This window comes from Octopus bimaculoides, chromosome 12, assembly GCF_001194135.2.
Source record: "Octopus bimaculoides isolate UCB-OBI-ISO-001 chromosome 12, ASM119413v2, whole genome shotgun sequence".
Taxonomy (NCBI): domain Eukaryota; kingdom Metazoa; phylum Mollusca; class Cephalopoda; order Octopoda; family Octopodidae; genus Octopus; species Octopus bimaculoides.
This window is the reverse complement of record NC_068992.1, coordinates 64,012,072-64,024,024: the sequence shown is the minus strand read 5'-3', so window position 1 is coordinate 64,024,024 and position 11,953 is coordinate 64,012,072. Positions and strand designations below refer to the sequence as shown.

The window sequence follows — 11,953 nt, the reverse complement described above, 5'->3', positions numbered from 1 at the left end:
ATTAAGGGCAAAGTTGATCTCACCGGGATTTGAATTCAGAACATAAAGAGCCACAACAAATGCCTGTTAATCCTGCTGAAGTCAACTTTGTTTTTAATTATCTGTGTTCTCCCCAAATTGTTGGCCTTGTACCTAAATTAGAAACAATAATAATAATAATAATAATGATGATGATGATGATGATGATAATAGATAGAAGAAAGAAATACTTAGTGTTTTGGATAATCTGTGAATGAATTGTTTTTATTGTATTGCTATGGTGTGAATTTTGTTTCAACTTGGCTGCCTCTTTTCAAGACCACATTAACATTGGTGCTGCCAACATTGCAGAATTTCGAGTAAAACATAGCTTTCTTTTATTCTCTTCTTGCAATCCTTTGATAGTGGGTTGTTTCTCTTTTAAAGAACGAGCATTATTATTTCAGCACTGCTTTCGCTAACACTGTTTTCCTTTTCTTTTCTTTTTTTTAGGGGGTGGGGTAGTGTTCTTCAGACACTTTGAATTTTGTTGATTTAGCCCCCAGGTCAATCTTGATCAGATGTATGATAAAAGGTGTGCCAAAAATATTCCTATGTTTGCTTTTCTTTTTAAATATATTATAGCTAGAACTATATTATTCAATGTATGCCTTTCATAATTTCCTTTAAGACAGTTGGGTATGATTTGAGTGAGATTTGATTGCTATTTGTAGCATGTTGATCATGTTGATGTTCCCTAATTGTCTTCTTGCTTTTGCTTGGGTTTTGAATTCGAATCCCATTAGAATCAGGCTTGTATTTTATCTTCCAGAGGGTCAATAATATCAGGAACAATAATATACTGGAGTTGATTAGATTATCTATATTCCATTACAGAAACTAGACTTGTTCTCATTACAGTTTTCTAGCAACAAATTCCATGGTGATTGAACTTTGAAATTATGGTTTCTCTTCTGAGTTCAAGCTATTTCATGATGTGTGGTAAAAATATGTTCATTGTAGATACTGATTCCTCTTTAAGGAGTTCTCAGGTTTGTCTCATTGAAGGTATTTGCAATGATGGATATTTGGTACGTGCAACGTCAGAGGTTTGCATAACTGCAAGGCAAATATTCTCATATGGCATGGACATTTTCAGAAAAAGACCTGATGAAAAAATTTTTCAGATTAGCCTTTCAAGAGAAAGCAATTTTCCCATCTGTCTAGTATCTATATTACAAAAGGAAGGTGCCTGTAGTCAGGCACCTTCATTTGCTGAAAAGTGTTGATTAGTGAATATGGCTCAAGTGAATGAGTCTATCTTAACATGTATTTGCATGTTGGAGAAAACCCTGGGAGAGTACACTTACCTTAGCAATAATGGTAATCTGGTGTCTATGGTGGTTCATGGTTGAACTTTAGTTGACTATCCCATTATTTGGATATTTCATGACATTAATTGCTATACCATTGTTGTTTTTCATGCCTGTTTCCTTTCCTCTATTTAAATCGGAGTAAATCTCTACTGCTTTTGTAATGCAACCATGTCTCTTTGTCCATTGCCTCTGTGGCAAAATAAGAAATTACTATTATTATTTTGCAGTACTGGTTCTGCAAAATGATTTTTATTTCCAGTTGAAATGAATTCAATCATGTTAGTGCTATTGCAGAATGGCATGAATATTACAAGCAACTGTGTTTCAGAAAAATATCTTGATAATTCTTAAAGTAATTAATTTTTAATATATCATAATATCCAACTGGATAGGATGTGAGCTGGCAGAATCATTAACAAACTGGGCAAAATGCTTAGTGGTATTTCTTTTGCCTTTATGTTCCAAGTTCAAATTCTGCTGAGGTTGATGTTGCCTTTTGGGTGTCAATAAAATGAGTACCAGTTGAGCACTGAGGTTGATGTAATCGACTAGCTCCCTCTCCCAAAATTGCTGGCCTTGTGTCCCAATTTGAAACTATTTTTTATTATCATTAGTATACTGTGCAAAATGCTTAGCATTACTTCTTCCATCCTAACATTTTGCATTCAAATGTCGCTGAGGTTGACTTTGTCTTTCATCCTTTCAGGTTGACAGAATAAGTACTAGTTGAGCACTTGGATTACTGTAATCAACTAGCCCTTCCCTGCCAAATCTCAGGCCTAGTGCCTATTCTAGAAAGAATTACTATTATTATTATTATTATTATTATTATTATTATTATTAAGGTGATGGCAGCAAGCTGGTAGAATCATTAGCATGCCAGGCAGAATGCTTAGCAGCATTTTGTCTGTCTTCACATTCCTCTCAGGGTCAATAAAATAAGCACCAGTTGAGTGCTGGGGTTGATGTATTTGAATTACTCCCTCCCCAAACTTGCTGACCATATTCCAAAACTTGAAACCATTATTAATAAGGTGGCCAGCTGGTAGAATGGTTTGCACACTGGGCAAAATACTTAGCAGCATTTCTTCCAGCTCTTTATGTTCTGAATTCAAATTCTGCCAAGGTCAACTTTGCCTTGCATCCTTTTGGCATCAATGAAATAAGTACCAGTTGAGCAGAGGAATCAACTAGCCCCCTCCCCCCAAATTCCAAACCTTGTGCCTATAGTAAAAAGAATTATTGTTATTCATGAAATAGAATTTTGATTCTCAGTTTATTCAGGAACAAATTTGATATTATTTGGTGCAGGAGACCCCGCACCAACTAAACAGGAGTGTGGTAGATACTCAGATCAAATAAAGCTTGAAATATAGTAATGGAGAGAGAGTGAGTGAGTGTATGTGTGTGTGTGTGTGTGTGTGTGTGTGTGTGTGTGTGTGTGTGTGTGTGTGTGTGTGTGTGTGTGTTATACAAAAGCAAAGAAACAAGCCAAGAAATAAGAAATAAATAAAGAACACATGACAACAGTCTAGAATGTTCTCTAGTGTTATTGTATGTTGTCAGTTCAGAAGCTGCTTATTTTCTTCCTTTTTTTAATCTATTTCTTAAGGTGTATACTCAAATCAGATTTTATTTACTCTTTCATTTTCCTACATTACTGTCAGTATGGTAGCTTGCTTTTTCCGTTTCAAATATTTTGCATTTCTCGTTTTAGTACCAGAATGGACGGTTTGGTTTTGTAAATTTGATAAATTGTATATTTTTAGAGCAATTGCTTTTCAGTTGAATGCTAAAAGTAAATTATTTCAAAGTTACAGGCACAGATGTGGCTGTGTGGTTAAGAAGCTTGTTTTCCAATCACGTGGTCTTGGACCAGTGTCTTTCACTATATCCCTGGACCTTGTGTGTGGATTTGGTCGATGGGAACTGAAAGAAGCCTGTCATATACATGATGGGCTTCCACACAGTTTCCATCTACAACATTCACTTACTGTAATATATGATATATAAGTGTGGCTGTGTGGTAAGAAACTTGCTTTCCAACCACATGATTTTGGGTTCAGTCCCGCTGAGTTGCACTTTGGGCAACCTTTGTCAGTGGATTTGGTTGACAGATACTGAAAGAAGCCCATTGTGTGTGTGTGTGTGTGTGTGCGTGCGCATGCACACACGTGCATGTCTTTGTGTCTGTGTTTCTCCTCCACCACCACTTGACAACTGGTGTTGGTGTGTTTATGTCCCTGTAGCTTAGCAGTTTAGAAAAAGAGACCAACAGAGTAAGTACCAGACTTTAAAAAAAAATATATGTACTGGAGTCTATTCATTCAAATTAAAAATCCTTCAAGGTGATGCCCCAGCATGGCTGCGATCCAAAGTCTGAAATAAATAGAACACACATACATACAGCTTCCGTGAAGCTCACATTGGTTGGCCTGGGGCTATTGTAGAGAACACTTGCCTAAGAAGTCACATAATGAGGATTGAACCTCAGATCACATGGTTGCAAACAAAGCTTAACCACACAGCCACTAGAGATGATTTATTTATTGTTGTTCAGAATCTAATCCTGCCCTGACGGAACTGAGCCAAAGCCATTCCAATCATGATGTTCCCATTCTTTAGAGTATTTAGGATTACTATTATCCAATGTATCTTGCTTTTATGTATGAAATGGCAAGACATGATTTGAAGGAGATATGGCCTCATTTTTTTAACATGTCAAGCAACTCAATAGACCAATCATTGGCAACCTACAGCCTGTGAGTTTTTCTTAATGGCACACATAATGAAAAATTACCTTCAGTTTTTTTAGTTGTGTGGCCTACCTTATGATGAGCCATAATTCATGTAACCTGCTTCTGGGAAAAGATTGCCCATATAGAAACTTTCTTGTTAGCTTGTGAACCTTGTTTGGTACATCATTGCACTGAATTTGAAATGCTGCAGGGGAGTCAGCATATTATTTATTATTTCTCTGCATTGAATTAGAGATGATTTCATTAATTATATTTCACTCTGCAAAAAATGGTCCAGAATTTAGTCTAGAAAAATTATTATTCTCTGGTAACAACCCAACTCCACTTTTGTAGCATGTTGTGGGTTATTTCTGTGAAAGTATTCTATAATAATTACACATTTTTTATTACTTATTATTATAAGTTCACTCAATAAAACCTGATTTGTATTCAGTCAGTAAGAGCAATTTATTTCTGTATTTATTTATCTTCCTAACTTCGTACTCGCAGCACCCAAATGAAATTTCTTTTCATGCTTCAAATAATGTGAAGTTTCTTTCCCAATGAAGAAGAAGCCTACTATTTGTATCACAAGTTGGGTACTGTTTTGTCTGGCTTGCTAAATACTTCATTTAGCTACAACACCTCACTATTGTACTAGTGTTTCGAGGAAGGAGAACGGCTGATAAACTGTGCAACTGCTGCTGAATTCTGAACACGGCTACTTAAAAATAAGACAAAAAAGCACAGCAGAAGAAAAATAAAAATGATTAAAAAACATCCAACAAACCAACAAATCTACTGGTTTCTATTCATGTGTTTGCAGACACCACTTTTTCTTTCTTTTTGTTTGCATTGTTTTTAGCTTTTTTTTTTTTTGTCAATGAGTCTTAATCATCTTTATTTAGAAAACCCGGTGAATTAAGAACAATTCAGAAATAACTGCAAATCTCTTTTGTCTTGAATTTAACTCTAATTTTATATTAATCTCCCTTTGTTTTTCTATTTCTTTTTGTTGTTGCTGTGGTGGTGGTTATATCTTTCTACTCATATTGAATGTTGCCACTTGTTATTGATTTGTTTCTTCTTATATTTCATTAATTTTCTTCACTTTTCTTGCCAAACTTTATTATTATTATTATTATTATTATTATTATTATTAAGAAGGGTGGTTCATTAGAGAATCTGACAAAATGCCTTGCAGTATTTCTTTGGGTTCTTTGTTCTGAGTTCAAATGCCACCAAGGTTGACTTTGTCTTTCATCCTTTCGGGTCAATAAAATATATTCCATTTGACTGGGGTTGATGCAATTGATTTCCCTCTTCCACTAAAAAAGTGCAGGCCTTGTGCCAAAATTAGAAATTATTATTATTATTATTATTATTATTATTATTATTATATTGAAGGGGCATGACCAAGTGGTTAATGTGTTGCACTTACGATTGTGGGGTGGTGTGTTGTGTTCTTGTGCAAAATACTTAATTTCAGGTTGCTCTGCAACCACTTTGACATCTGATGCGTGATACACTGTGCACCTGTTCAGGCAATGTCGTTTTAATGGAGGGACTGAGCTAATGTACAGCCACATACACGTGGTCACTATAAACAAAATCATTTGTGCAGGTTGTTTGGTAAAGACTGAAGACTCATATGTTGTTTTTTTTCAACAGGAGAATCCATCATATTGAGTTCAAATCCAGCAAGGTCGTCGTTGCATTTCATCCTTTTGGGGGTTGATAAAATAAGTACCAAATTTCAAGTCTTCTGCCTATAGTAGAAAGGATTGTTTTTATTATTACTTTTCTTTTTATCTTAGGTTTTGATGGAACTTGTGGAATTTTTCATGTGTAGTGGGCTTGCTGCCTGCAGCCTACGGTGCCATGCTATCTGTTCTTTTCAACTGTCTAATACTTTCCTGATTATTCTGGCCATGCCAAGGAGGAAAACATTTTGCAACAGTTCTACTGAGCACTCTATTCCAATTTCCTCTATGTTCCTCTTGATGCCTTATTATTATTATTATATTCAAATTCCACTGAGGTCAGCTTTGCCTTTCATCTTTTCAGGGTTGATAAATTAAGTACCAGTGAAACATTGGGGTCGATGTAATTAACCAATCCTATCTCCACCAAATTTCAGGCCTTGTGCCTTCAGTAGAAAGGATTATTATTATTATTAAGGGTGGTAGACAGGGTAGAATCATTAGAGAGTCGGACCAGATGTCTTGCAATGTTTCTTCCAACTCCTTATGTCTAAGTCCAGATCCCACTGAGGTCAACTTTGCCTTTCGTCTTTTCATGCTCAATAAAATGGGTACAAGTTAAGCACTGGGGTCTATAATGTCAACTAACCCTTGTCCCAAATCCGAGACCCTGAACTTATTAGAAACAGGTTTTTAAAGATGGTAGATTGGTTGATTCTTTAAAATGTTGGACAAACTCCCTAGTAGTATTTGTTCAAGATTTCTACATTGAGTTCAAATCCTGCTGAAGTCAACTTAGCTTTTTATCCCTAACCCCTTTACTTCAAAATTGTTGGCCTTGTGCCTAAATCAAAACAAACAAGATGGCAAAATGGTAGAATTGTTAGAGTATTGGAAAGATTGCTTTGCAGTTCTGATTCAACATTTTGAGTGCAAATCCCACCGAGGTCAACTTTACCCTTCATCGCTCCAGGGTTGAGCAAATGAACTACCAGTCAAGTACTGGGGTCAGTGTAACTGACTTGCCCCTTCCCTCAAAACTGTTGACCTTGTGCAAGGATGGTCCTGTGGGTGTCTTCAAACAAAGCTGTTGCTCAGTGGACATTGAGAGGATTCTCAGTCAGCAGCAACACCAGATCACTGGTGATCAGTGTGGTAGGAACCAAGGGGTTTGTTTAGGGAGTCTTTGCACCTCTTCTTTGACCAGAGGTGCCTGCAAGCTCACATCAAAACTCTGGAACAATCCATCCATGAGTTACTTTATGTAGACATATATATATATATATATATATATATATATATATATATATGTGTGTGTGTGTGTGTTTGTGTGTGTGTGTGTGTGTACATATAAGGATTTCATAGGCTACTATATTTTTTGACCCAAGTAAGGAATTGTTAATTTTTATGTATTCTGTAGGATTTTCTTTTATATCCTTAATTATTGACAAAATAAGCTAAAAAAAAAAAAAAAAACTAAATAAAAATGTTACTCTTGTTTGGTTTTTGAATCATATTGAGTACACAAAACTGGGCAAAATATATTTTTATTTAAATACATACAGTAAGAGGATAAACATTTTCTTGATTATTCAGATTCACTTCAGTCTTGAAAATAACCAGACATCACTGATTAGTATGTTTTATGGCTACTTCATCATCATAACCATATTCATTAGTATTAAATGATATGAAATCTATTTCTAAAGCTGGTATTGATTAACTATATTCATATTGTTTATGGCTATCTATGTGAAGTTCTTTAGGTAAATTTTAAAAATCTTATTTCATTTTTTTCATTCTTTTCTATTATTCTTTTAAAAACTTTTTTGATACTAGATCACTGGTTTCTATTAATTTCCATCTGTTGATCTTCATATAAAATTCATTAATTTCCTGCTTTTACAAATCCACTTCTTTCACTACTTAGATTTCCTGATCATGTACCATATTTATATCCTAGAATCTCCTTCTCTCCACACATCCCAAATTTTCTCATCTCTTAGATGTTTGTTACCAATACAAATTTTTAGTTTTCTGAATATATCTTTTCTTGTTCTTGATACTATTGCCTCTATCAGCAGCAGTATTCCTTATCTCCTACTTTGATCATCTGTTATTTGCAATTGAGAGAATTTGTAGAACAAGGAATTGAATGCTATGTATTTATGCCCTCTTGCATTCTGAGTTCAAATACTGCCAGAGCCAAATTCATCTTTTATCTTTCTGTGGTTAATAACATGTCTACTAGTTAGACAAGAGGGCCATGTTTGGAACACCATTGAGCAAAGGTTTATCTTACTTTGAGACTAAACCACAGCAGCAAGGCTATCCAGTTACATGATGGTACTGGCACACAATAGAAATGGTTAAGTATAACCATCTGGATCACCACCAAGTAATCTTACATCTTTATCTTTAGTTAACTGGACTCAGGTTTTGCAGTGTTCTTGAGAAATTGAATTTGGGAAGGTAACTTGAAGATCTGTGTGTAGATAATAAGGTTTCAAAATAGTCCAGTCAGATTCATGGTGTGCAGTCTGAGAAATAAATTTTTTTGAAACGAGCATGGTTTGTTGTTGGTGTCTTTAAAAGAGTTTTAATCTTTCTCATCATAATGAAAAATATGTTGACATATTCAAAATTATCAGTTCCACACCCTAAGTGGTAACTTCTGTACCCTGTTTGTGAACTATGTTCATCTTGTAATGACATTTAGCTGTCTCATTTGGTAGTATAAGAGATAGTTATTCATTGATAAGCAAGATATGCAGGAGAACCAGCCAGCTACAACACTGCTTTGCCTCAAACTTTTGTGTAGTGTTTGGCAGAATAAAATTGCCAAAACACATTTTAAGAGATTACAACTCAGTCATCCAAATAAATAACTATTCAGATCTGATTTCAACAGCTAGATCCTATGGACACTGTACAAAGGAAAGAAAGAAAACTCTAAAGACAAACCTTTGTTAGTTATGACTACAAAGAGATTGTGTTCTACCCTAACAATTCAACCCTCATACAGCTAGGATTACTTCCACACATTTTGAAGAGCTTACTTGAGAAAAATCTCACTCTCCATATTTTCACATTTGTCAGATGACCTAAAAACCTGATCTTGACCATGTTTTGTCTAAAGAAAAAGAAAAACAAAAAAATCACCTGAAACTTATAAATATGCCACTGACAAATCTCTTGTTAGCAGCAATAGAAAATACTTGGTTTTTATTTCTTTTTAATCATACATAAAAAAAAAAAAAAACTGCTGAGATAACAATATAATTTTATGAAGATGTGTACTTTAGATAGAATATGTGAGATATCTTCAATTCTTAAGCATTTAGTCATATTATATATTTTTCTATTTATTTCATTCATTCAAGAATTCTTAATTAATGAGTTAAGTTTTGTGTTCAAATATCAGCTCTCTGTTCAAACTATTCATTACATTTAATGTGTAAATAAATCAAATTTGTTTACGTCTTTCTTCTTCAACTGTTCTCCAAGTTTTATAATCATTTCTTCCTTATTTCAACATCTCATTACTTTTCTTTTATTTTGAAATCTCACCTTGGTAATTATATTTTGATTGGCATTTAATGATTTAAGTATGTTAGTTGTAACTGCAAACCAATCTATGTAGATTAGTTCTTGCACTTCTTGTATTTAATTCAACATGTGTTAACATAATGATGGACCATCCAACAATGAGCATCCAGTTGTTTTATCAATTGAACTACCTACTGATTGAATTAACATGTAATTCTCAAATTGAATCAGCACAACACAATATAAGGTTGATGCTGAGTTACAAGTAGAACTTATCCAAAGGTTTTGCATGCAGTTTGCATCTACCTAATTTCAGTCCAAGGCCTGATCTATGGAGCAGTGGAATCAATCTAAGACCCCATGATTGCGAATTAAATTTCTTAGCTACTTTGATATACCTAGGTCCTTTTCCTTTAATATGTGAAACAAAAATGTATTTAAACAAGTATTTAAATCAAATGTCACTTATGATTTATCACACACACACACACACACACACACACACACACACACACACACACACTTTTGCATCCATCAGTGACAATTTGGCAATGTCAACAAATGATGAGAATCATGTTTTGTTTTGGGGAGTTTTTTCCCTCTTATTTTTTTTTTTACTAAATTGATACATTATAATTTTTGAGCATCTATAAATTGACTTCCTATAATTCTTGAATAATTTTAGAAATTAATGTTCATTATCTCTTTGGCTACTGTTTCTGACAAGATTTCTTTTACAGTTGACCATGGAAAATATTTGTGCTAAAGTTAGTAACATGATTTTTCTTTTATTGAATAGTGAAAAATATCTAATAAACAATACCTTGATAGTCCAAACTGGTGCAAGGAAAGACAAATAATGGTCAATCGTAATAGATGTTACTATTACTGGCAGCTGGAACATCGCTCCAATACAAGTTTTTATTTATTTATTTTTTTTTAATAATTTTTTTCTTTTGTAGACTGGACAAATTTAGGATTTTGGGCATTACCCATGTCCATCCTATATTCATTCAGTCCGAACATCTCACTAGTATTATATGAATTTGTCTGTGAGTGCTGTCTGTTTGCTTTTGGCAACAAACCAACAATTCAAATCATAAAGAGTACACATATCTAATTTTGTTATAACAGAGAATATGTGTTTGTGTCATTAACATATATGTATATAAATATATACAGGCTTACATATGCACACACACACACACACACACACACACACACACACACACACACATGTAACTGACACATGGGTACCCCCCCAAAATTTTGTTACGGTGAAATTGGCAATGAAAATTAACTAACAACTTTGTGTAATAATAGATAAGGAAAGTTATTTACACACACACACACACACACACACACACACACACACACACACACACACACACACACACACACACACACACTAATGTACATATTTAAAGACAGATAAATGGAAATATACATATAGTTACACATAGACTGATATATACACAAGCATGCAGACACACACCATACATGGGCATACACATAGACAGTTTCATAAACTTAGACATGTAGACATATACACATAGATATACAAACACACATACTCTCAGCCACAGCACAATTGTATAAATCAAAACTTAGTGATTTGATAAATATATCAGTAAAATTAGTCACAGACTGATATAAATATTTGTATCAATATGATTTACTAAACACTTCTTGGTGGTGCCACAACATGGTCCAATAACTACAGAAAATATATAATAAAATCAAATCACCACATAAAAGCACATGTCACTGTGAAAGCATTGTCTTTAAGATAGCATGTTAGCACTAAGATTGTATTAACTTTTTAGCATTTAAACTGGCTATATTTAGTGTAAATATCCTGTTTTATGTTCCAGCTAGCCAGATCTATCCCTACACACTTACTCTATAATGTCATTCTAAAATAAACAATCACTTCATAGAAATTTCAAAGCTCTAAAGATAATGCATGATTAATTCAAAACAGTGTAAATAGACAGGTATTACATTTGACAGTAATGTGACTGCTAAAGGGTTAAGATATTGTCTTTGGTCTGATCATATTAAGGTTTTGTGTCATCTTTCTGATTTAAAAAAAAAAAAAAATCAAGGTGGTGGGGGGTGAAATTTGGTTGGGGCATTAAATGGAACAGACAACTTTATAGAGTTCTCTTTACTAATTATGATTAAAATAGTAAGTTATAATATTAATGTAAGAAACTATAAAAAAATAACATGCCCTTTCATCCTGGGGAAATGGCCAACCTGCTGAATATTTTCAAATTATAAAAATAGATGTTTATTTGTTCAGATATCATTAATTATTTGGCTATTACGATAATTCTTTTAAAAAATAGTTTTATAAAGGTATGTTGTGTGTGTGCGTGTGTACTCACTAAAACTTAATGAACTGACACAATTATTTTTAGATGTGTGTTAAAATATATTCTTTTTTTGTTTTATGTTCTGTTATTTTTGTTTGTTAATATTTCATTTTATTAAAACCTTTAGTTACTTATCCTGTTTTTGTTTTCAGTTTAAATGTTTTTTGTTTTGTTTTTTTTGTTTTGTTTTTTGTTGTTGTTGTTTTTTTTAAATATCTGCATGATGGTTGAAAAGGCTTTGAAGTGAG

The 11,953-nt window shown here is 33.6% G+C and overlaps 1 protein-coding gene across 7 annotated transcripts in view; it reads left to right on the top strand.

Moving 5' to 3' along the window:
• The window catches only part of LOC106881030 (CREB-regulated transcription coactivator 1), a 165,009-nt gene that overhangs the window by 69,596 nt on the left and 83,460 nt on the right, over nucleotides 1–11,953 (top strand). The gene's annotated exons all lie outside the window — the stretch shown is intronic.